The following is a 23,650-nucleotide window of genomic DNA, read 5'->3' on the forward strand; positions in this document are numbered from 1 at the left end:
GGGGGTTGGGGGGAGCTTGTCGAGGGATGGAGTGCCAGAGGTCAAGACAAGGAATGGCCACTTCCTCATGCTGGCCGGGGACACGTGAGCCAGCGTTGTTGAGGTGACAAGACAGGCGGATCACTGGGTGTGTCCAGCGTCACCTTCCCGGCCCCCAGCTCCACTGCACCCCCCCCCAGGAGGCCGGGACGCCCACCTTCCCGAGTCTATGACATTTGCAACTTGCCTTTATTTCTAAATGCAAAATCTGAAAGGCTGGTTGTTGGTTGAGAAAACTGGTGGTGTCTGCTTTCACTTGGAGGAGGCCGGGACCCTCAAATCTGGAGCTGCCAGGGTTTGCTGACAGGGCCTGGGATCTCTCTTCCTCCCTCGAATTAAGAAACCAAGTTGCGTGGCTCGTCTCCCCCACATCTTGTGGCCTCCAGCCTTTGGAATGGGGTTTATTTATTCATTTAAATTGGATTCTGGCATTTACTTGTGTTTGTTCTGTCCATAAAGACCTTTTTATTTGGGTCCTGGAGAGCTGTTTACTGCTTAGCACATGTGGCATGAAGAAATGATTTGACTGGAGACGCTAACGGTGCTCTCCAGTGACCGTGGGCTGGAGGGGCGCCAGATGGGCTCTCTGCCCCCCACGGGGCACCGCCTGCCTCCGTCCAGATAAGAACAGCCATTTCCAAACAGGAATATCCTCACGCTCCAAATGCAAGGAGCTTAGCGATTGAAAATGGAGCCAGCCTCCCCACCCATCGCCAGGAAGAGGCAATCAATGTCTTAGATACCAACTGGGAGAAAGCTGGGTTGCAGTAATAAAATGTACTTAAAAAAAAAAGAAAGCATTCCTAAACTTGTTTTTTGTTTTTTTATTCTCAAGCATTGAGAAGGATGAAGGCTGGGTAAGAGGTGTGGTGAGATGAAAGTCATTGGCAACATTTTAAGATGGTTTTGGCCCTGGGGTGCCGGCCGACGCTGGGTTTGCCAGGGGTCCCAAAAGGGGGTAGATGGATCAAAAGTAAAGGACCGACCATACAATCCAACAATCGCACCCCTTGGTGTTTACCCAAAGGAGCTGAAAACTTATGTCCACACAGAAACAAATCTGCACATAAATGTTTACAGCAGCTTTATTCATAATCGCCCAAACAGGAAGCAACTAAAAAGCCCTTCAGTAGGAGACGGATAAATAAACTGTGGTCCATTCAGACAACAGAATATTATTCAGCGCTGAAGAGAAATGAGCTATCAAGCCACGAAGAGACATGGAGGAACCCGAAATGCATGTGACTAAGTGACAAAAGCCAATCTGAAAAGGCCACACACTGTGTCAGTCCGACTCTATGACATTCTGGAAAAGGCAGAACTATGGAGACAGTGAAAAGGTCAGGGGTTGTCAGGGGCTCAGGGGGAGGAGGGGTGAACAGGCAGAGCTCAGAGGATTTTTTCGGGCAGTGAAAGTGCCCTGCGTGACACCATAATGATGGGTACATGTTATTACACGTTTGTCCAAACCCACAGAATGAACACCACCAAGAGTGAACTGTCATGTCAGCTATGTGACATGTCCATGTAGGTTATCAAATGTCACAAATATCCCATCTGGTGGGGGTGCTGATAGTGCTAGAGACTTTGAGTGTAGGGGCCGAAGGTATAAGGGAAATCGCTCTCCCTTCCCCTCAATTTTGCTGTGAACCTAACTAAAACTGCTCTAAAAAAAATAAAGTCTTAAAAAAAAAAAAACACAGCAGAGGAATGAAATGTCCGCCACTCCCGTGAGTTGCCAAATGAAGGAGAGAAACTGGCCAGGAAGTGGTAAAACAAGCACAGAAGTGAAGGTACTGTCCCTTTAAGAATTGGGGCGCGCCAAGCGTCTTGGAAGATGGAAGGGTTTATGGGGAAAGAAGGCAAAGGGCTCCAGAGGACGGATGAGAGAGAAAGCAAAATGCTGAAAGAAAGGAAAAAGAGTCAGACCCAAGAGTCGGTGAAAAGATGCGGGTGACAGATGAAAAGTCACATTTGGTTTATTTATTGAAGGTTTGCAATGCGGCCGGCAAGGCACTGGGCACTTCGCCAGCAATACCTCAGTATTTAATCCTCGTAACAGCTCCCTGACGTGAACACTACCGTGATACCCATTTCTCAGTTGAGGAAAGTGAGGCACAAGGAGGTTAAAGGACCTGTCTGGGGTCACACGGGGTGGATTTGGACTAGGACCTCATGGGTGTCCATCCGAGGAAAAATACCTCACCCTCAGGATGGAGGCAGGATGCTCTTGGGCAGCACGGCCCGATAGACACAGAATGAGAGTCACAGACGCAAGCCACGTGTGTACTTTCAATTTCCTAGAAGCCACATTCACACCGGTTAGAAAGAAACAGGTGAAATGAATTTTAATAACATCTTTAATCCAGTATATCCAAACTACTATCATTTCGACATGTGATCAATATACACAGGTTATTCATTAGACATTTTAATTTTTTCTGCACGAAGCCTTTGAAATCCGGGGTGCACTGTGCACTTAGGGCTCATCTCATTGTGGGTCAACCCCAGTTCAAGGGCTCATTAGCCAACTGTGGCAGGTAGTGACCATGATAGGGAAGAGAATGTCTCCTTTAAACAGTACTGAGTGATACACGGGGGCCATAAAAGGGGGAGTTTTCTGGGTGGCTTCAGGTCCAAGACTTGCGGCGTCTTTTTTAAAAATGAACTTTTTAATTTGAAATAATTTTAGATTTACAGAGACGTTGCATTGCCATGTACCTTGAATTTCAAAATCTCCCCGTGGTCAGCAGAGTCCAGCATATTCAGGACACAGGACTTCTGGGGTCTTAAGAAGTCAGACTCAGGCTGATCCAATTACTTTGGTGATCCAAGTCCCAACGGCCCGCAAATTCCCTACGGGATTGAGGCTCTGTGGAAGGTTCCGGGGTCAGTAATGACACTGGGGGTTGTAAAATTTCTAACTTGTGATTCATTTTTTAATTTATACCACACACTTCCTCTCTGGGTGATAAACAGCCTCTTGGCAAACATTTACTCCTGAGGTGTGGCTGGGGAGTGGGCAGAGGGCAGAGGGCACCAAAGCAAAGGACGTCCAGTGTCAACAGCCACTCTGGGGTCCTCTAGTGTCTGCTGCCTCCCCACTGACGGTGCCAGCACCATCCAGTAGAAACTGAATGTGACCCGCCCATGTAATTTTCATTTTCTAGTAGCCACGTGAAAAACTAAAAAGAAGCAGGTGAAACTAATTTTAATGATATATTACTTAATGCAGTATATCTAAAATATTATTTCAACACACAATCAAAATAAAAAACCATTAGACATTTTCTTTTTTATCCTAAGTCTTTGAAACCTGAGGTGCATTTTATAATTATGTGCAAGTCCATGTAGATGTTATATTTTCATTGGAAATGTATAAATGGAAATTTTACAGTTTGTAAGAAAATTATACATTTCAGAAAGCACACAGGTGAAAAGCTAGATTCACCTATTGACGTTGTTCCCAGCATACTTAAAAAGTTCTCTAATAGCTGAATTGAGTATCCGTTTTTACATTTCAATTAAGATTAAATTAAACGAAAATGCAGTTCCTTAGTTGAACTGACCCATTTCACTGCTCATGAGCCGAGCTGCATGTGGCCAGGGGCTACCACAGTGGACAATGACCATGGCCTCTCTTGTCACTATTCTGTTTTTGTTTTTTTTTTGTTTTGCTCCAGCTCTGCCTTCTTGTCTCGAACTCTTCCAAGCAAGCGCTCAGGCTTGGTTTTCTCATCTTCCTTTTTCCTTGCTTTGCACCTTTCACCCAGATAAGGCTTTGCCAATATGGCTAGCTTAAGGCAAAGACTTCCGCTCCTGAGCTGGAGACTTGTCTGGGGAAAGGCTTTGTCGTTGTTTTTCTAGATGCCCGCCAACCTGGTTCTTGTGACAATAACACAAAGAGGGCCGTGACGTCGTCTGTACATCCTCTGCCCACAGGAGGAGTGCTTGGCAATGCCATGGGCATTTTCAGCACAGAAGCAGATGAGGAAAAGCATGCTCTATGTTGATCTCTTGGGTTTTTTTCCTATTCCCCGCTTCGACACTTGAACCACAAGCCACCACTTTCACTGCAATGGCTATGAGTGTGTTTGTCTTGGCATCTCGACGACGAGAGCCCTCCGAGCCTTGGTCGTGCTTCTATTCCTGGTGCCCGACAGGGACTCGCTCACTGAATTTTGGGTCTTCTCTAAGTGCCTCAATTAGAGTAAGCAAATATACTAATGGGGAAAAGGAGTTTTAGAAAATGTATTCATGAACCACTCAAATTTAACATACAACTTCCTCAGCCACAAATCATTTTCCTGGGAAATTTGAGCAAAGCCATACAAGATTTATCTTCCTGGCAAGGGACAAGCCTGACCTGTCTGTTTCCACCCTTTTGGACATTGCACAAGGGGGTGATGCTACGGCAAGATAGGGGTTCCCTAATGTTCCTGAGAAGCTTTATCTCCAAGACCACTTGTGGCATCCTTGGGAAATGTCAATGTAAAGTTGTCTCATTTATATAATGGTGTTGGTGGTGGTGGTGGTGGTGATGATGGTGGTGGTGATTGTCGTGGTGATGGTGATGGTAATGGTGATGGTGGTGGTGATGGTGATGTGGGTGGGGACGGTGGTGGTGATGGTGGTGGTGATGTGATAATGGTGATGGTAGTGGTGGTGATGGTGGTGGTGATGGTGTTAATGATGGTGGTAGTAGTGGTGGTGGTGGTGAGTTCCATAAGATGTGAGTTGTCTATGAGAACAGGTCATGTCTTTTATTTTCATATCTCCAACTCAGAATTCAGCTCAATAAATGCTTATTGAATTGGAGGTAGATACTGTAATTAAATAATTAAGTGGAAAAAGAGGATTGCTCAGAGCTACCAGAGGACTAAATGAGACGCCAGGAATAAGTCTGGAGCCTAAGTTAAGAAAGGAAGCTAAAGTCTGACCACGCAGGAAAAGAGAGAGAGAAACTGGACATTCACACACCTGTTCCCACCATCCAGCCGATTCATCCAACCACTATCCACCCAGAACCAGGGAGCGACATACAATACATAAGGTCATCCTAGCAGTGTCTCAGGATGATAAAGTCATCAAACAAACAGCTGAACAAACAATTTGAAGGTTGGTCATTTTCTATGGTTACCAAAGGCCCTGCCAATGGAACTCATGTTTAGTTTTTCAATATTTTCCAAACTTTGGCCACTTGCTTATTGCCTTCCATATTTTTGCTATATCGGTACCACCTATACGAGGAATCAGTTAACTTTTTCTGTAAAGGGTCAGGTGGTCCACATTTCAGGCTTTGTGAGGCAGAGAGTCTCTGTTGAAACTACCTAACTCTGCTGTTGTACTGTTAAAGCAGCCAGAGCAACATAATATGTCAATGATGGGCGTGGCTAAGTGCCAATAAAACTTTATTGACAAAAACAGGCTGCAGACTGGATTATGCCCAGGGCCATAGTTTGCAGACCCCAACTCATAATATTATTTACAAAACATATTAAGGACTCACTGTAAGACAAAAAATTACAATAAATTAATTTAAAAGAAAATTTCGTATCAACCCCCTAAATGAAAAGCCATGCCATGCATAAAAACTGCAAAAGGAAATCGGATGGAGACAAAACAAAGTTATTAAATTATAATGAGGAGATGGACTGTGGGAGACTGGCTGCCTGAAGCCTGCCCTTTCTGTTAAAAAAGAGGAAATTGGGGAGCCCTAGGGGGCCGTTAATGACTCATTAGCGTCAGGCTTTCTCTTTCCTTGTAAGAAACAGTTGGATTAAAGAGAATTGGATGAGGGATAACTTTTTCATGTTGTGACCTAATCTCATTTAAATGCATTCGATTTTCCACCTGAAGTCATTTGGGGATGCCCGGCAGTGTCTGTCCTGAGAAATCCTGGTTCATTTACTGTCCAGGCTGAACTCTGACAACGAGGACCGCTATGATTTGGAACAGCATCCAAACCGTGTGAGGCAGCAAGGTTGACTGCCTTCCCAGAGGCAGGGAGGCCCCACAGGAGGACCAGGCAGCTCGCCGGGTGGGCTCTGCCCTCCCTGATGCTGTGGAGAGAAGGCAAATAAACCCTCCCACTGGGTTAGGCGACAGGCCCTGCTGGTGGAGCCCTGCTCCAGGGATGACCCAGGACACGGGCGGGCCCACCTCAGCACCTGGATGACCATGAAAGGTCCAGCCTGCCCCACCCAGCCCCGCCCTGTCTGGCAGCTTGCTTTCCCCACTATGCTGGTGAACTGTCAGTCAGCCCGTCTTCCCCATCAGAGGCTCCAAGTGGGAGGCGGTAACCAAGCACCGCGGCCATAAAGCCTGAGCCCTGGGGACCCAGCTGATCCCTGGGCAGGAGGGGCCCCAGGCAGCCCTGGCACTCTTAAGCTCTGTCCTATCAGAGGTAATAAACCAGAACTACAAGCCAAACAAGGCACGGCCAGCCGAGAGGGATGCGTGTTAGCTCAGGAATTATCAGCCGCAATCACTGTGAGTGAGTCAAACACTTGATTCAGAGAACAAACAACGCTCACGCACGCTGCACAAACAGGCCACGGCACAAACAGGCCAGACGGAGGCGGAGGCCAGGAGCCACGTGGGCACCAGGCCTGGAACCCACGCTGCCTGGAGCCTGGGAGGCTCCTGCGGGGTCTGTGGGCTCTTTGAGCCCAGCACTGAAAATACCAGACGGCTCCAGAGGGTGGTGGTGATGGGGCCTCGAGAACGCCTACTGAGGATCCTTGTCCCCCCCATTCTCATCCTACGGGGACAGGAGGGGCCCAGGAGGGGAGCAGCTGATCTCATATTCTCATATCCTCTGTGCTCCTGGAGTGCGGGCAGTTCATGCCCCCCCCCAGGGCATGATGTGGCTAGGAGCAGCCATCAGGGGTGGCTCTGAGGTGTGCCCCAGAAACACAGGCTCCCCAAGGGGTTACTGAGCAGTAATGTGCCCCCAAACACGTCCTTTCCAGCTGCCTTCCCCTCCCCGGCTCACTGCCCCCACTGCCCTCTGGCTGTGCTCTGGGACACCGCCCCAAATACCCCGTGCACTCAAATCCTTGTCTCAGGGTTTTTGTGGTTTCACGTCTTATGTTTAAGTCTTTAATCCATTTTGAGTTGATTTTTGCATGTGGTATAAGATAAGGGTCCAATTTCATCCTTTCGCATGTGGCTGTCCAGTTTTCCCAGCACCATTTATTGAAGAGATTCTTCTTTCCTGGTTGTGTGCTCTTGGCGCCTTTGTCGCCGATTAGCTGACCGCTGTGTGTGGGCTTGTTCTGGGCTCGCCATCCCGTTCCACTGGACCGTGTGTCTGCTTTTATGTCAGTGCCATACTGTTTCGATTGCTGTAGCCTGAAACCAGGAAATGGGATGTCTCTAGTTTTGTTCTTTCTCAAGTTTGCTTTGGCTATTCGGGGTCTTTTGTGGTTCCATATGAATTTTAGGGTTGCTTTTTCTATTTCTGTGAAGAATGCCATCGGAATTTTGATAGGGATTGCATTGAATCCATAGACCCCTTTTGGTAGTATGGACATTTTAATCAAGTTAACTCTCCGAACCCATAAACGAAAACATTTCTGCCCGGCAAAGGAAACAGTCAACAAAATGGGAAGGCAACCCGTGGAATGAGATAGAATATTTGCAAACCAAGTATCTAATAGGGGACTCATTAAAAAAAAAAATATATATATATGGAACTCATACAACTCAATAGCAAAATAAATAAATCTGATTAAAAACGGGCAAAGGACCTGAATACGTGTAGACATTTTCCCAAAGAAGATAACGAATGGCCAACAGGTAACTGACAAGGTGCTGATAAACATCGCGCATCATCAGGAAAACGCAAATGAAAACCACAGTGAGATACCACCTGACAGCTGTTAGAATGGCTGCTATCTAAAAGTTGAAAAATAATAACTGTTAGCGAGGATGTGGAGAAAAGGGAACCCTCGTGCCCTGTGGGTGGGAATGTGAACTGGTGCGGCCACCATGGAACACAGTACGGAGGTTCCTCAAGAAATTAAAAATAGAGCTACTGAGTGATCCAGCAACCCCCCTTGCGGCTACATAGCCAAAGGAATTGAAATCATCGTCTGCAAGAGAGATCTGCACCCCCATGTTCATTGCAGCATTATTCACAATAGCCAAGGCATGGAAACGATCAAAGAGTCTGTCAATGGATGAATAGCAAATCAAATGTGATACACACACACACACACACACACACACACACACACTCACACACACACCCCTCCCAGACTATTATTCAGCTCCCCACCAAAAGGAAATCCTGACATTCGCTACAATACAGATGAACCTAGAGGATGTGATGCTAAGTAAAATAAGCCAGACACAGAAAGACAAATACTGCACGATCTCGTTCACATGAGGACTCTTAAAAACATCCAACTCCTAATAACAGAACAGGATGGTGGTGCGGGAAACGGGGGGCATATTGGCGAAACAGTACAAACTTTCAGTTCTGAGCTCTAGAGACCTAATGCACAGTGGGGTGACCATAGTTACTGTATTGCTTGTTTGAAATTTGCTGAGAGGAGAGCCTAAGTGTTCTCGCCACACACATAGAAAGGTAACTGTGTGAGGTGATGGATGTTTTAATTAGCTTGACTGTGGTCATCATTTCACAGTGTGTCACATATCAGAACACCACCTGTGCACCTTACATACAGACGGCGTTTATTTCTCGATCATACTTCAATAACGCTGAAAAAAATAAAATAAATTTTAAACCCATACAGTAGGCTACCTGCGGCACGAATTCATTTATAGGAAATTCTAGTGGTGGCAAAATGGCTGTGCTCGAAAGGGATCAGTGGCCGCCCCGGGTTGGGGCTGGGGTTGGGGATGAGGTTTGACAGCAAAGGGTGGGGTGGGGGAGTGAGATTTTGTGGGGGATCAGAATGCTGCAATCTTGTTGGTGGTGGTGCTTGCATAACACCCATTTGGTCTACAGTTACCCCGATCCATCCAATGGTACTCTGAAATAAAGCCGAAAAAATACGTCTTTGTGGCTACAAAGAGAGACAAAGAAGTGGGGCCATGAATGCAATCCGCCAGAGAAGGGGCACAGGGCTCCCTAAGATCTCCCGGGAGGACGTGTTTGCTCCCTAGAACAGAATGGCTTTGAGAAGGGTTAGGTGCGGCCCCAGCCAAGAGCCCCTCCCCTCCCTCTCGGCGGTCACGTGGCTGTTGCAGGCAGCAGCTGGCTGACTTGCATGGGGGCTCGGGGCTCCGACGAGGACACAGAGCCCCGTTGTTACCTGGAAATCCAACATGCTGAGGTCAGAAGGCTTCCAGTCTCAGCCTGTCTCCCAAATAAGTACAAATGATGTGTTGACCTGCACAAACCTATCCCACCTCCTCCTCTGACAGACTCAAATAAATAAAACCCTCTGGGTGTCCAGACTCCTGCCAGAGGGTTCTCTCATTCACCCTGTCACCCAGACCTGCAACCTCCAACTCCTCGTGGGACTTGGCCCACACCTCCAGTGCGCTAACGGGGCTCATGGAGTCTGCCTTGACTGTTCTCACAGGCGTCTGCTTTCCCTGCTCTCCTCCCACTGATGGCATCTTATGTCGTCTTACTCTGGCTGTGACGGTGGTCTCCCTGTCTCGGGCCCTCCCTGCTGCCTGGGGTCCACGGATCACAAGCAGAGGGACATAAAGGAACGGTGTCACCTGGCCTGGCCGTGCTGTAAGGCGTCAAATGTCTCCCCACTGCCTCCCCTTCAGCTCCTTGGCTGCCAAACACTCCTATCTACCTTTCCCGGTGATGATGAAATATCTCAGGCATTCAAGAAATAGATCTGTAACAACCCCGTGTGTACTATCACCCGCGTTTAAGAGGCAAAACGTTTCAAATCACTTGAGAGCCTCTGGGAACCCTTCTCAGAGCCATCCCCACCCTGTCCCACCCCAACTCTGCATGCCTGCTCCCCTGAATTTGGTGTTTAGCCTCCCAAGATGTCTCTTTACCAGTTTACCCCTGTGCATGTTCCCCCCAAGGACACTCATCATATTGCTTTGAATGGTTTAAAACTTTATGCATGTGGGATAATAGCACGGGTACCTTCTAAGTTTGGGTTCCAGATCCTAAGAGGATTTGGTGCAAAGGGTGTATGTGGGAGGTGAGCCCAGGGAGGCCAGTGAGGGGGGACAGTGAGGTAGGAGGGAGTGCCAGGCAGGGTGAGCTGGGGGGGTTCATGTGGGCAGCTGGGCTCCATGTCCCTGGAGTGACTGAGTGTGCACAGCACTGGGGGCCAGGCCGCTGCACTGTGTATCCATTCTTGTCCCTCAAGGTGAAGGTCACCCCTGTGGGCAGAGGAGGTCCTCAGGGAGGAAGGGGCAGCCGGTGTCTGAGGGACGCGGCAGCCATGCATGGGAGCCGTGCTCAGCACCAGGTGCCAGGTGGGCCGGCGGGGGTGGGGGAATGCGTGTGTGCTGTCAGCCGCATCTGCTACAGCTGGGTTTCTTGCTGAAATGTATTCATGTTCCGTGAGACATAGCTCTAGCATTCCACCCCCTCCTTTTGTTCAGCCTTAGAATATGATGCGTTTATTTCACGGTGGTACAAAACCCATAACACACAATTTATCATACTATTCGTGGTCTTTAGTACCTTCACAGTGTTGCGCAACCATCACGTCTCTCTAGTTCCAGAACGTTCTCGTCTCCTCAAAGCAAGCCCCTTCCCCATTAGCGGCCACTGCCCATCCCTCCCACCTCCCAGCCCCTGGCACCCACTAATCTACTTTTTTGTCTCTATGGATTTGACTTTTCTGGACATTTCACTTTAGTGGAATCATACGCTATGTGGCCTTTTGTGTCTGGCTGTTTTCACTCAGTGTAATGTCTTCCAGGTTCATCCATTGTTGTAGCGAGTGTCAGAATTCCCTCCCTACTTCATTCATTTTTACGCCTGAATAATATTCCATTGTATATACCAGAGGTACCAAAAAATATATTATACAAGTGGACACTTTGGTCATCATTGCTCAAGCAGTAGTTCATCAGAAGTGCAGAAGTGTCTGGATGCTGATGGGAACCACTTTGAGCAGCACCTCTTGTCATTGCAGAAGTCAAACGTGACTCATATTTATCTTTTGTTATTGGTATATACTGAGTATTAAAATTTTAATACACTTTTTTTTTTTTTAGCTGAGCCATCCTGCCACCTGTTGGCAGCTCAGCAGCAGCTCAGCTCGGGCCGGGCATTGAACCACTGTTGCTCAGAGCTCACACTCTTGAGTGAGCTCTCAACCAACTGAGCCACTCGGCCGGCCCTAATACACTTTTTTTCCTTTCTTAAAATGTGTATGCATTTTTTGGGCACCCTCTGTATATACATATACATCACATTTTGTTCACCCTTTATCACTGATGGACACTTGGGGTCATCTCCACCTTTAGGCATTGTAACTATGCTGCTATGAACATGGGTGTACAGGTTTTTGTTAGAACCCCTATTTTCAGTTCTTTGGGGCACATACCCAGAAACAGGATTGCTGGGTCACATGGTAACTCCATGTTTAACATTTTGCGGAACTGCCAGACTCCTTCCCACAGCGGCTGCCCCATTGTACAGTCCCACCCGCAGTGCCCAAAGGTTCTGATCTCTCCACATCCTCACCATCCTTTCTAGCCATCCTCCTGGGCGTGCAGTCTAGTATTTCTTTGCATTAACCCACCACCCGGGTCTGTGTATCCGCTCTCGATGGACACTTAGGTTGTTTCTGATTTGGTCGTTACACCCCACAGTGCCGGGACCACTCTCGCACATGACAGCCTGGCTAGTGTTCCCTTCGCTTTGGATGTTGTTCTCTGCCACTCCCGTTTGGGAAGCCTTTCCTGCCGCAAAGGTTCAGCTCAAGCCACAGTCTCTAGCACCCGTCATTTAGACCCACGCGGTCCCGTTGGGCAGCCGCTAACCTCATGTGGCTATTCAGCCTTCCAAGTGTGGCCAGCCCAAGATGAGGTGGACCGTAAAGGTAAAACACGCGCCGGATTTCAAAGATGTGATGCGAGAAAAATGTGACATATCTCATTAATCATGTTCTACATCGATTACACGTTGCAATGATAATATGCTAAATATACTGGGTAATGAAATATTCCTTAAAATTAATTTCACCGGTTTCTTTTAACTTTTTAAAATATGTGGCTACTGAAACATTTTAAGGGTGCCCGTTTTGCATTGTGACTCCTGTTTTGTTTCCAGCGGAGAGCACTTTCTCGAGTATGCACGTGCCTTGCCATGTGCTCCCTCACATGCTGTGTTTCCATTTCTTCACCTGCCTTGTGAACTTGAGAGACAGGCCATGTCTCGCATACCTTTATTTCCTCCAGCCCAGAGAAGCATTGAGGAGAGTGGGAATTTAGGCAGAGTGATCTTTCCAGAAGCAGATCTGACCACGTCAATACCAGCCCAACATCAGCTCTATCTTCCTTTAACATCTTTCAATCATCTCCTGTTGATTTTAGGATAAGGCAGAGCTCTTCAATGTCCCACCCACCTTTCTGCACTCGGGTCACCCTCTGTGCCCTGGGCCACCTGCCTTCTTTCCCGCTTGCTCCTGCCCCAGGGCCTTTGCACATGCAAGTCCCTCTGCTGAAGATGCCCTTTCCTTCCTTCCTCACTGGGTAACTCTATCCATCCTTCAGATCTGAGCTCAAACAGACCAGGATGACTACTCAAGGCTCAGGACCCCAGGTAGCACCCCCACACCTAAAAAATAGCAAACTCCACACAGCATCTTCTTGAGCTAATTCGTATACACCCCGGGAGCCCTGAGCCCTGTTCACCATACAGGTAACGCCCCCGCAACATGCTCCCCACACTAGCTGCAGGAAGACATGTGAACTGGTAGATTCTATACCTGTGTCTCAAGTGTCTCCGAAATGGAACTTCGGTCCAAGAAAAACATTGGTAATAAGATGCCTCATGTCAATTTTATGGGCTGCAAATACCTTCCAGTTGGACCCTGAGGTAAGTTACAGGCCTGAGCAGACCCTGAGAAGCCGCCAAAATGTTTCTCAGTTGCTCTTCTAAAAATGTCTTTGTCCTTGACTTTGGGGGTGGCCACCCCTGGCCAGGGTGGCGGGAGCAGCCTGGGGCTTCCAGCTAGGACATGACCAGGGCTACGAGGCAACTCTAGGACAAGGAAGCTCGCTCTGGGCGGCCAACAATTCCCATTGTCCAATGTGGGGACATCCGAGCCACAGTGGGGACGCGTGCTTCTTCCAGGCCGAGCAAGCTTGCCAGCTCTTGGTAGATCTGACCCCAGATTTCGCATGGAGACAAAGGAGCCTCGTCCCCTGAGGCCCAAGGCAAAGCAGCTGAGCTGCCGTCACAGCCGGAACCGAAAGCAGACGGAAAGGACATCGTCCCAAATCAAGTCCTGGGGCAGCATCGGGTCACCCTGACGCTCTGTGTCTCTGTTTACATGAATTTAGAAGACTTTTTCATTGGAGCACAGCACAGAGAAGTGTACACAGCCAATCTGTACAGCTCACTGAATTTTCATGACGTGAACACAGCCATGCAACCAGCACCCAGATGAAAGACCAGCACCTGCCCAGGTCCCCAAGTACCCTCCTCGGACCCCGTCTCAGTTCCGGTGTTCACTCAGCATAACCACCAGGCTGACTCCTAACTCTGCAGGGCCACCATCCGGCTCCTGAACTCTGTGTCCATGGAGCCGTGTGGTCTGTGTCCTTGGCAGCCACGCTCACCACAGGGTCTGTGACCTGTCATGTTGTGTGCAGACGTCTGCTGGTTCTCCCCGCTCCAGCGTCCGCACCACGCTATGGGCTCACATTGATACTGTTCACCTGTTGATGGATCTTTGGATAATTCCCAAGTGCCTGGCTATTTCAAAGAGTCTTTGCTATGAACGTTCTGCTGCGTGATTTTTGGCGAACACGTGTGCACATTTCCAGAATGGCTGGGTTGTAGGGCAGGAAGATGTTGAGCATTTAAAAAAACTGCCAAGCTGTTTCCTAGAGTGATGGCACCATTTTGCATCCCACCCGCACCGTATGAGTGCCAGTGGCTCCACGTCCGTGCCTACAGTTGGTCTGGGCTGTCCTTTTTGTTTCAGCCATTGGGTACACAGACACAGGTGGGTGTGAATAGTAAATATCTATAATAAAAAGTCCATGTACGGGCCGGCTGAGTGGCGCGATGGTTAAGAACTGGCTTGACGCCAGCGGGCCCCGGTTCGGATCCCACATATAAGGGCCAGTGACACTGCCCTCTACAGCTAAGATGCTGAACAACAGCTCAACCTGGAGCTGGGCTACCGTGAGTCGCCGATGACGGCATAGGCTGCAGCCCCTGTGGCAGTGGGCTGCCATGGGCTGCCGTGTGTGGCCAGCAGCCGCAATGAACGGCCGTCCAGAAGCCGGCGACTGATCTGCCTCACCTGGGAAGAGCGCAATGATGGTGCCAACTTGGGCCAGTGAAGCAACGTCCTCAGCAACTTGTCTGTTCCCCTTCCCCCAGTTCCCCAGCACTGTTCCCCTTCCCCCAATTCCCCAATAAAAATCTTAAAAAAAAAAAAGTCCATGTACGTAGAAAGTGTGGGGGGAAGTCAAGGCCAGTCCCTTTGTGTGTGTGTGTGTGTGTGTGTGTGTTGGCGGGTGGGAGGAGCGGTTATAACGCTTAAGAAAGTTTTTCTTGTGTGCTTGTTTTTTATTTTTTATTTTTTTGAACAGGTAACATAGTTTGGACCTCGGAGAACGTAAGAAGGAGAATAGTGAATAAGATGTGACTCTCAATGAAACACGAGGAGGCCCCAGGTCCCCTGCTCTGTCCCTGCCCCAGGCTCCCAGCCCCAGGCAGCTGCCATCTCCCTGTGGAGGCCACCCCGGTGGGCCAGGCAAGCTCCCCACGGGGCACCCTGCCTGATGGGAGCATGGGAGCCATCCCAGGCCAGCGGAGGACAGGCTCATTCTCAGCTCATAAACTCCCTCCCTGGCATTTACAGCCAGCCTTTGATCTTTCAAAGGCGCCCTCTCCACTGCTCACCAAGTTCCCCATTTCACAGGGTTATTTATGGCCTGTGCCACTTACCGTTCCTCTACTCACTTTATTTAGTTATTTATTTATACAGACATATATTTTTTACCAACTTCATTTGGAGCCAGGGTGATGAAAACGAAACAGGCATGAGCTCACGGGCAGCCGAAGCCCTGGCAGCTGCAGGGCACTTGGGGACTCCCAGCTGACAGGCCACCCTTCCTTGGTTGGCTTGGTTGGGATCCTCTCTGGCCAGCAGGGTTGGGGAGGGTGGGGCGTGGGAGTTGAGCGCCGTGGGTGCTGGGAGGCTCTCTGTGCCTGATCACAAGGCAGGCTGGTCGTGGGGCTAACAGCCTGGACTTGGGAGGTGAAGGGCACGGGCTCCAAACCTCTCCTCACCAGCTAACACTTGGTGCCTCTGTTTCCACATCTGCCAAATGGGGCTACCATGAGGATGAAAGGAAGTGATTTATTGAGTGCCTAGAGCAACATCTGGCACTCGGGGAGGGCTTTCTAAGGGCTAGCTGGTATTACTGACAGCGTGGATGACAGGGCTAATGAAATCATAGCTCCAAGTGGCCAGCTCTCCCTGTCAGCTGGACATGAGGACACTGGACTTTCTGTGCTGAGCCCGGGAAAGTCCCAGCAAGCTGGGACAAGCTAGTCACCCCACAGAGCCTTATCACTGGATGACAAAGCAGAGGTCCTTCTCTTTAGATCAACGGAAAAGTCCAAATGAGGATATACATATTGATTAGGCATTCTTTTATTCAGTAAATACTTCTTAACTTCTGTGTTGTGCCAGGCATTGTTCAAGGTTCCCGGCACACAGGAGAGAATAAAATAATGTCCCTGCTGCCCTCGTGGAGCTGACATTCCAGTGGACAGGACAGATGGTGGGCAAACAAGTATATATTATAACACCAGGCAGTGGTGGCTGCTGGCAGGCAAAGCGTAATATGATAAAGGAGGGAGCATGATGGGGGGTTACTAAAATAAGCAGGTTCAAGAAAGACCCTTTAAGGAGATGACACTGGAGCAGAAAAATAAAGTCAGAGAGCAAGTCATGAGGCCATCTGGGGGAGGAGCATTCCAGGCAGAAGGCACAGCAAGTGCAAAGGCCCTGTGGTGGGGATGTGCTATCATTGAAATGCGTTAAGAAGCCAATAGCATGGTTGGTTTCATTTTAAGCAACCTTAATCATCACCACTTAGAAGCCAACACCAGGCATGAGAGTGCAAAGACGAGCAAGATCAGTTACATCTCTGGGAAGTTTGAGGTGGCGCTCAGGAACGCTTACCTGAGAAAGAAGACAACATGGCATCACGAAAAGGACACTTGTCAAAGAGGAGGGAGATAGGGACTTCCATGTGGATGCTGGATGACCCTGGCCAAGTCATTTAACCTCTCTGGACTTCCCTTTTCTTAGGCTTAAAATGGGGAATCAGAGAAAAAGTCCTCACTCTGAATAGCCACTGGCCATGAGGCCTGATTTTAAGATGCCACATGTGAGGACTATGACACAACAGGAAGGACTAAAGGTTCCCAAGAGCGTTTGTCCCTGCCAGTCACTGAGGGGCCAGGCCAGAGCTGTAGGTCTGCGTTCATGGCTTTGGAGCTTTGTCATATGGGCCCAGGAGTGCCTGTGCACTCTGAAAAATAGAACAATTGAGGCTCAGAAGGGAAGAGTAGTTTTCTTGCTACCAAGAGGACTTGGAGCAGATGCTTCTATTCGTTGGGGTCTCTTGGGCAGAGGAGAATAAATTGCAAGTTCATTTTAAGAATCTCCTTCTGAGAAAACTCAAAAACAAGTTCCCATGGGCTTGAGGCTGAGGATCTAGATCTAGCACTTGCTGGCTCATCCAAAGCTGCATCTTTGTAAAAATTCATAGCTCTGTCTGTGCGTAACGTGGGTAAGAAGTCTGATTTCCAGGCTTGGTTTTCACAGTGGGATAGGAGCCCTGCCTCTTGCGCTTCCGGTTTTCAGACAAATGGATCTGTTGTCAGTCATTGCGTGGCCAATTCCTGGATGTCCTTAGAGAGGTGAAGTTGGGACTGGCCAAGTCCATGGTGTGCTCCACGATTCAAGGAAAGGAGAGGCCACCCCACCTACAGACTTTTTCCAGGGTAGGGCCCATTCTGTGCCATAGACCTTTTGCCTCATGGGTGCCGCTGACTGGAGAGAGCTGGCAACTCAGGATCAGTGGCCAAGCCACTGACTGAGGTATGGGGGGAGCTTAGCATGAAGATTCTACCCAAACAGGATAAGTGAGGCCAACATGATTTCCCCCTCTGGGGAATTTGAATTGGGATTGTGGAGGGGACCAGGTGACTGGTGAGAGCAACAGGAAGGCACGAGGTTGAGAGGGGATTGTAAACAGGAGGGGCACTGGTGAGCCATGAGCAAGTGAAAGCTATGGCCAAGATAATCTGAATAGAAGTCAAAGGTATCTGAAGAATAGAGAGAAGAGACGCAAGAAGACACATGGAGAAAAGTTGAAACTAAGCGAGGACCTGAGTCCTGCCGGTGGGTGTATTCTGGAGGGAAACTGCTCAGGTCCTGGAGCTGGGCTCTTAACACCTTTTTGGAAATGAGGGCTTGCCGGTTCCCATCTTCAAGAGGACCCATGCCCCATGGCTGCTGCACATAGCCATGTAGGGTATGCAGTGTATGTCTTGGGGGAGGGGAGTGCCATACATAAAGTGACAGCACCTCTTGCAGTTGTGCAGTGTACAACATCTACAACCGTACATGACAGCCCTGACCAGGGCTCACAGGCTTGGCATTCAGTGACTGCCAAATAGCCAATGTATGTTTATTTAGTCACTTAGTCAACACATAATTTGTAGGCGTGTTCTAACTACCTAACACTGTTTAAGGCACTAGGGATTCAGGAGTGAGCAAGAGATGTGATCCCTGGTCTCATGAGGAGAGGAGGCAGAAAATGGCCAAGTAAAAAAGGTAATTTCAGAGTGACAACTGCTACGAAGACTATATGAAACAGAGTAATATGATAGACAGTGACTTGAAGGTGAAAAGGGCTATATTAATTAGGTGCTCAGGGAAAGTATCTTTAAGGAGGGGACATTTGGGCACAGGTTTAAAGAATGAGTAGGAGCCTAGTGCTGGCAGAACTGAGGTATGGAAGCACAGCAAGTGCAAAGGCCCTGAGGCAGGAATCGTCTCAGCCAGGGCCCGATCATGTAGGGCCTTGTAGGATTTATTCTACTTGCGATGAGAAGCATTTGGAGGGCATTAAGCATGTAGCATGGTCTTGCAATGCTCCCATCATTTGAGCAAGCCAGCATGGGTCTCTTTTATTTTTTTGCAACTAAAATAGCTAAGTAGCACGGTTTGCTCGAGTATTAATGTAATTCCTCCTCTCCTCAAAAAAGGTCCATCTTAAGATCAAAGGAGTCTTCGCACATGAGCCATGTCAGATTAGCTCCTTGAAGAATTAGTTTCACCGAATTGGCTTCCATCCAAGATTATTTCAAGAAACCATCGTGGGAATTCTATACTTGCATTTGCTCTAAAATGGTTGTCAAAAGCATTGTAACTCGATATCCCTTATATAAAGCCCAACATAAGACATTTATTTTAGAACTTGGTATCAGAAATAAACGAAAGGATTGCTATTTCCTTCTTTCTATAAGACTTCCTATGTTTTCCTTTTTGACATGGCTACCAGGAAGCTCAGCTCAGTCATATGCTTCATCATAGAAATAATGAATCCTTATAGTTGGCATAGTTACTCCAGCTTTCTCTGGACCTAACTTGCTGCTCCTGTTATACTACCTTTTAAAAATTATTCTTTAATGATATTCTTTGCTGTAAGCTCTCTCTCTCTCTCTCTCTCTCTCTCTCTCTCTCTCTCTCTCTCTCTTTCTTTTTTTTTTTTGAGAGAAGAGGAGGGATGTAAATAAAGGCTTTATTCATATCTAAGGTGTAAGCATATGCAAGGTCAGGTTAACCTAGTTCCCCAAGACTTAAGGCATAAATTCAAACATACCTAAAGAAAAACAAACACGAATTTCATTTCTTACAACCAGCTTTGGGGTTAGAAATGAAAGCAAATACATCTCCTGGAATCGCTCATTATACTCCCAGGCCCTGGCATTTGCTGCTGTCTGTGGGCTGACACAAGCCCACTCTATTCTTAACACCACCTCCCTGGGTGGCGTCTGTGTCCCAGCAGAGTGACATGACCCCTTCTCAAAGAGAACGGCGGAGCCAGCAAAGCATCACAGAAACTGTTTTCAATTAAAAAGTCGCTAGTGCATGGGCTGACAGCTCGCCCGAACAACCTCTGACAGCCTGGTAACCCATAATTTTTTTTTCACTTTGCAAGGACGATTATGTTTCTTCAAATGGCAGCAATAATTAACCGGGCCTGTTACGGGCTCTCATGTGTGTGTCGTGTTGCTAGGATGTGTCCCAGAGCTGGAGCGAAGCGAGACCCATCACTGTGCCCGCTAATGAGCCCTTGAAAGACGAGGCTGCATCAGGCTGCCGGTGGGGCATCGCTCACCGAGGAGGCAAGGCTGTGGGTGGCACCTCCTCTGACATGCCAGGGACATGGGCCCCACCAGGCTGCCTATCCTGCACCATCTCAATTCTCACCCCCGGGGAAGGAATTAGCACCAGCAATTCCGTTTATAGTCCTGAGGCTGCTATTTTTTTTACCTAAAAATGCCTAAAAAATAAAAAATTTACAAAATTCAGCAGACATGATTGAGGGATAGTTCAGAATGCAAACCACTGGCGCTTTATGAGTTCAAACAGACCCGTGGTTCTCGGGGTGTGGTCCTCAGCCCAGCAGCAGCTCCTGGAACTTGATAGAAATGCCGCATCTCGGACCCCACCCCAGACCTGCTGAATCCGACATTCAGGAGTGGCCCAGAGGTTTGTGTTTTCACAGACCCCTCCCAGGGGATCCCAACGCACGTTCAGGCTTGAGACCTGAGATAGAGCAAAGCATCATGGGTTCATTCATTTTGGAAGGCTTGGGACCTGCTACTCTAATCCATTCACAGAGCCTGAGAAGGTATAGAAAAAAAACTGAGCCTTAATTCTGGTCACCAGACCACCTTCTCCCATCGCTTCTCCCTGCACTTATTCAGAGCAGGGAAAGGTGGGAGCGTGGGGGAAAAGGATCTGAAGTGATGGGGAAGGGAAGAGGAACAGAGAGTCAAAGAATATGCAGCCATGTTTTGGAACTTCCATGGGCAATACGCAGAAGGCAAATAATTAAACGAGAGAATTCCTGATCACAGTGAGCGCTACGAAGAAAGGCACAAAGGAGGAGCAAGGAGGAGCGAGAGCACATGTCACCCAGCCGTGGTTCTCATCTGGGCGATTCTGCTCCCCAGCGGACATTGGGCCCCCTGGCCTCCTTTCTGTTCTGACTTATGTCCTTTGAAAGTCACTCCAGTGGTTAGAGGGAGAATGAATAGATGGTGGGAGCAAGGGAGGAAGTGGGGAGACCCACAGGGAGGCTGTCGCTGCTGCCGGGGTGATGACAGTGGCTTTCAGGAGAGAGCTTGGAGCAGATGCTTCCGTTTGTTGGGGTCTCCTGAGCAGAGGAAAATAATCTGCAAGTTCATTTTCACCTCCTATGGGCTTGATGCTGAGGGTCTAAATCTAGCACTTGCCAGTTCATCCAAAGCTGGGTTTTTTTTTGGTGTGAAAAATCATAGCTTTGCCTGTGTGCGACATGGGCAAGAAGCCTGATTTCCTTGTTGGGTGTCTATGGTAGAATAGGAGCCCTGTCCCTTATCCACCAGTGAGCAGGAGAGATGGAGAAGTGAGTTGAGACAGAGAATTTTCCAGGTTTACTGATGCACTGGATGTGGGGGGTGAGGGAGTGGGCTCCAGGTGATTCCTGAGAGCAACAGGGATGAGCATGAGTCTCTGGGAAGCCCATAGTCCAGGGACCGATGTCGGAGGGAACAGATGACAGGGACAAGGATGAAGGAAACTTAACTGGAGAGTCGCTTGAATAGAAGTCACTGGGGCACCCACAGCTCCTGATAGTTCATTTGCTCCCAGGGGACTAGGAAACCCAGCCATCCCCAGTAGAGCCTGGCATTCATCCCCAAGGTTACGGACAGACCCCCAGGGAGAACCAGGTACCCTTCACAGCCAGGGAGGGTGCCAAGCCCCCACTCCTTTGAGTTTCACCAGCAACAGACCCAGACTGGACAGCCAGCATGCCTGCCTGGCCCCTGCAGAGGCCATGGATGAAATCCAGCCGTCATCCGTCATCTGTAATATCTGGAGATTAAGAGGCCAGCGAGGGCGCCTGTGATTTCTACACGCGGTTTGCAGCACCACGAGGGTCCCTGGAGCCAACAATGGCGCCAGGAGGGCTTTCATGAAAAGACGTGAGCGAGCAAAATTTTCCATTCCTTTCATTGCCCTAAAATCGTAGGAACAGGCTCTGGCCCACATTTGAACTTTCCAGAATAAGACGATTATTGTTTTTCTCTTTTGTTTTTCTTGGTTACCTGCTGCTCGGTCTCTGGGCCGGGCTGTTTTGGAATTTTTGTAGAGGGATTTCTAAGCACTGTAGAAGGATTTGTCAGCCTGGTTGATGATGACGATGGATGTGCTTAGGAGAGAAAGTAACATCCCAGGTGGCCCTCCTTAGCCCCCTGGGCATGTGTCTGGAATCAAACCGCAAAGCATCCCCACAGACCATCCAACGGGCTGCCATTTATCCTCTGGGTCAGCTTGACCCTGTGCGACGTTCACATTCTCATCATTCTCATGCCTTGGAGCCCAGAGAGGGTAAAGGACTTGTCTGAGGTCACACAGCAAAACAAGCTACACGTTTTCTTACTTCTATAATAGTCTTCTTCTCCAAGCAGGGCATCAATCAGTTATACTTAATATAAGAGTTTGGTGATAGGAGGATAATCCTTTCCAAAAATGGAAAGAAAGGATTGCTTCTGGATTACGTGAGCGCTTTCTTCCTTGATAGAGAGCAAAGGTATCATGGAGGGGACTCACTGGCGTGCGGATGCTGGCTCCTGCTTCACCTAGAGGTGATTCTGTGCCTCTTCCCAATGCCGCACTCGGCGACATCTCACTGGTAACTGAAGATCCGTCAGGGTGAGAGCATTGACACAGCAGACAACGGCAAAATCTACAAACCAAGGCTTTTCTTTCTTTCTTTCTTTTTTTGTTCAAGACAGCGAGTTCAACATTGATCAGCAGGCTCCTAGGATTCATGCATTCATTCACTCACACATTCATTCATTCATTCATCCCACAAGCCCTGTCCATGCAACGACTGCATGCCTGATGCTTTGCTAAACGTTAGGTCTCAAAGGATGAAAGGAAAGTCTGTTCTTTAAAGAAATGCATAACATGGAAAGGGGGATAAATACCCACCCTCTCGCCTTCATTCAAGAGGCCCCTCAATTATTTTAAAACAATGACACCACCAAAAGTAGAACTGGAAAGAGTCCCGTTGTACTGCTGTAACTGTAGGAAGCCACCCAGCTGACCACATGGACCATTTTCCCCATCCCCCTCTTCTTTCTTAGACAGAGCCCTCAGCTGGGGCACTGGGCGGTGACGGACGGCAAAGTGACCCGGAGGGCAGGGCCAGGTATGATGGAGTGATCCGAGGGGAGCGCTATTCGGCGAGCACCGCTTATGTGCCAGGGACTGAGAGCTGTACATACGCTCTTAGCGCATGTGATCCCGACAAGAGCGTATAAGGTCAGCGGGAGGCTATGTGGCTGTCCGGCCACGTGTGTCCCCACCCGATCCGCTATTCCATCCTCACTCCCAACCCCCATGGAAGATCAATACATTCTCACACTGGAGAACTTAAGGGTGGCCATGTGACATATTTTGGGCAGCGAGGTGTGAGCCTCAGAGATGTAGTTCACTTCCAAGTGGAAGTGTTAAGCGACAGTACATGCTTTGCTTCATAATCTTCTCCCTCTGTCAGGGGGCTGGGAGTGTTCCAGACTGAAGTTCCATCAGCCTGGTCCCGGAGTGAGGATGAAGTTGAACAAAACTCCCCGCCATGTTGGAAGGATGTGGCGTGAGAGTAAGAGATAATGCTTTGTGGTCAGTGAATGATATTTTTTTTAGGGTCGCCTGTTACTGCAGCATTACCTAGTATATCCTGACTGATACAAGGTAGGTAATATCCATTTCCCCACAATACAAATGAGGAAATGGACACTCAGAGAGGTTCAGCTATTTTTCCAAACTCACACAGCTAGCAAAGGATAGACCTAGAACGTGAACCCAAGAAGGCTGCTGCCAGAGTTTGAGCTATTAACCACCACTCAGTGGAACAGCGGGGAAGGAGTCAGCCGATATTCAGTGCTAATCCTGACTGGAATTTTTTGGGTCCTAGCAAAAACCTAAAAGCCATGGTCCTGCGTGTCTTTCTAATTTGCTATTCCTAAAACCCCTGTTTATTTTTAAAAGAATGTATTCCATGTGTCTCTGACCCTTTCTCACTTAAGCCATCCTAACTGCATTCGGACAGAGTTGTTTAATACCTAGAGGAACTTCTGGGTCATAATTTCTTTTTT

General features: G+C 48.6%; 1 protein-coding gene across 3 annotated transcripts in view; it reads right to left on the reverse strand.

Annotated features, from left to right (window-relative positions):
* The window catches only part of RFLNA (refilin A), a 197,380-nt gene that overhangs the window by 37,116 nt on the left and 136,614 nt on the right, over nucleotides 1–23,650 (reverse strand). The window lies entirely within an intron of this gene.

Source organism: Hipposideros armiger, unplaced genomic scaffold (genome assembly GCF_001890085.2).
Source record: "Hipposideros armiger isolate ML-2016 unplaced genomic scaffold, ASM189008v1 scaffold_128, whole genome shotgun sequence".
NCBI lineage: Eukaryota > Metazoa > Chordata > Mammalia > Chiroptera > Hipposideridae > Hipposideros > Hipposideros armiger.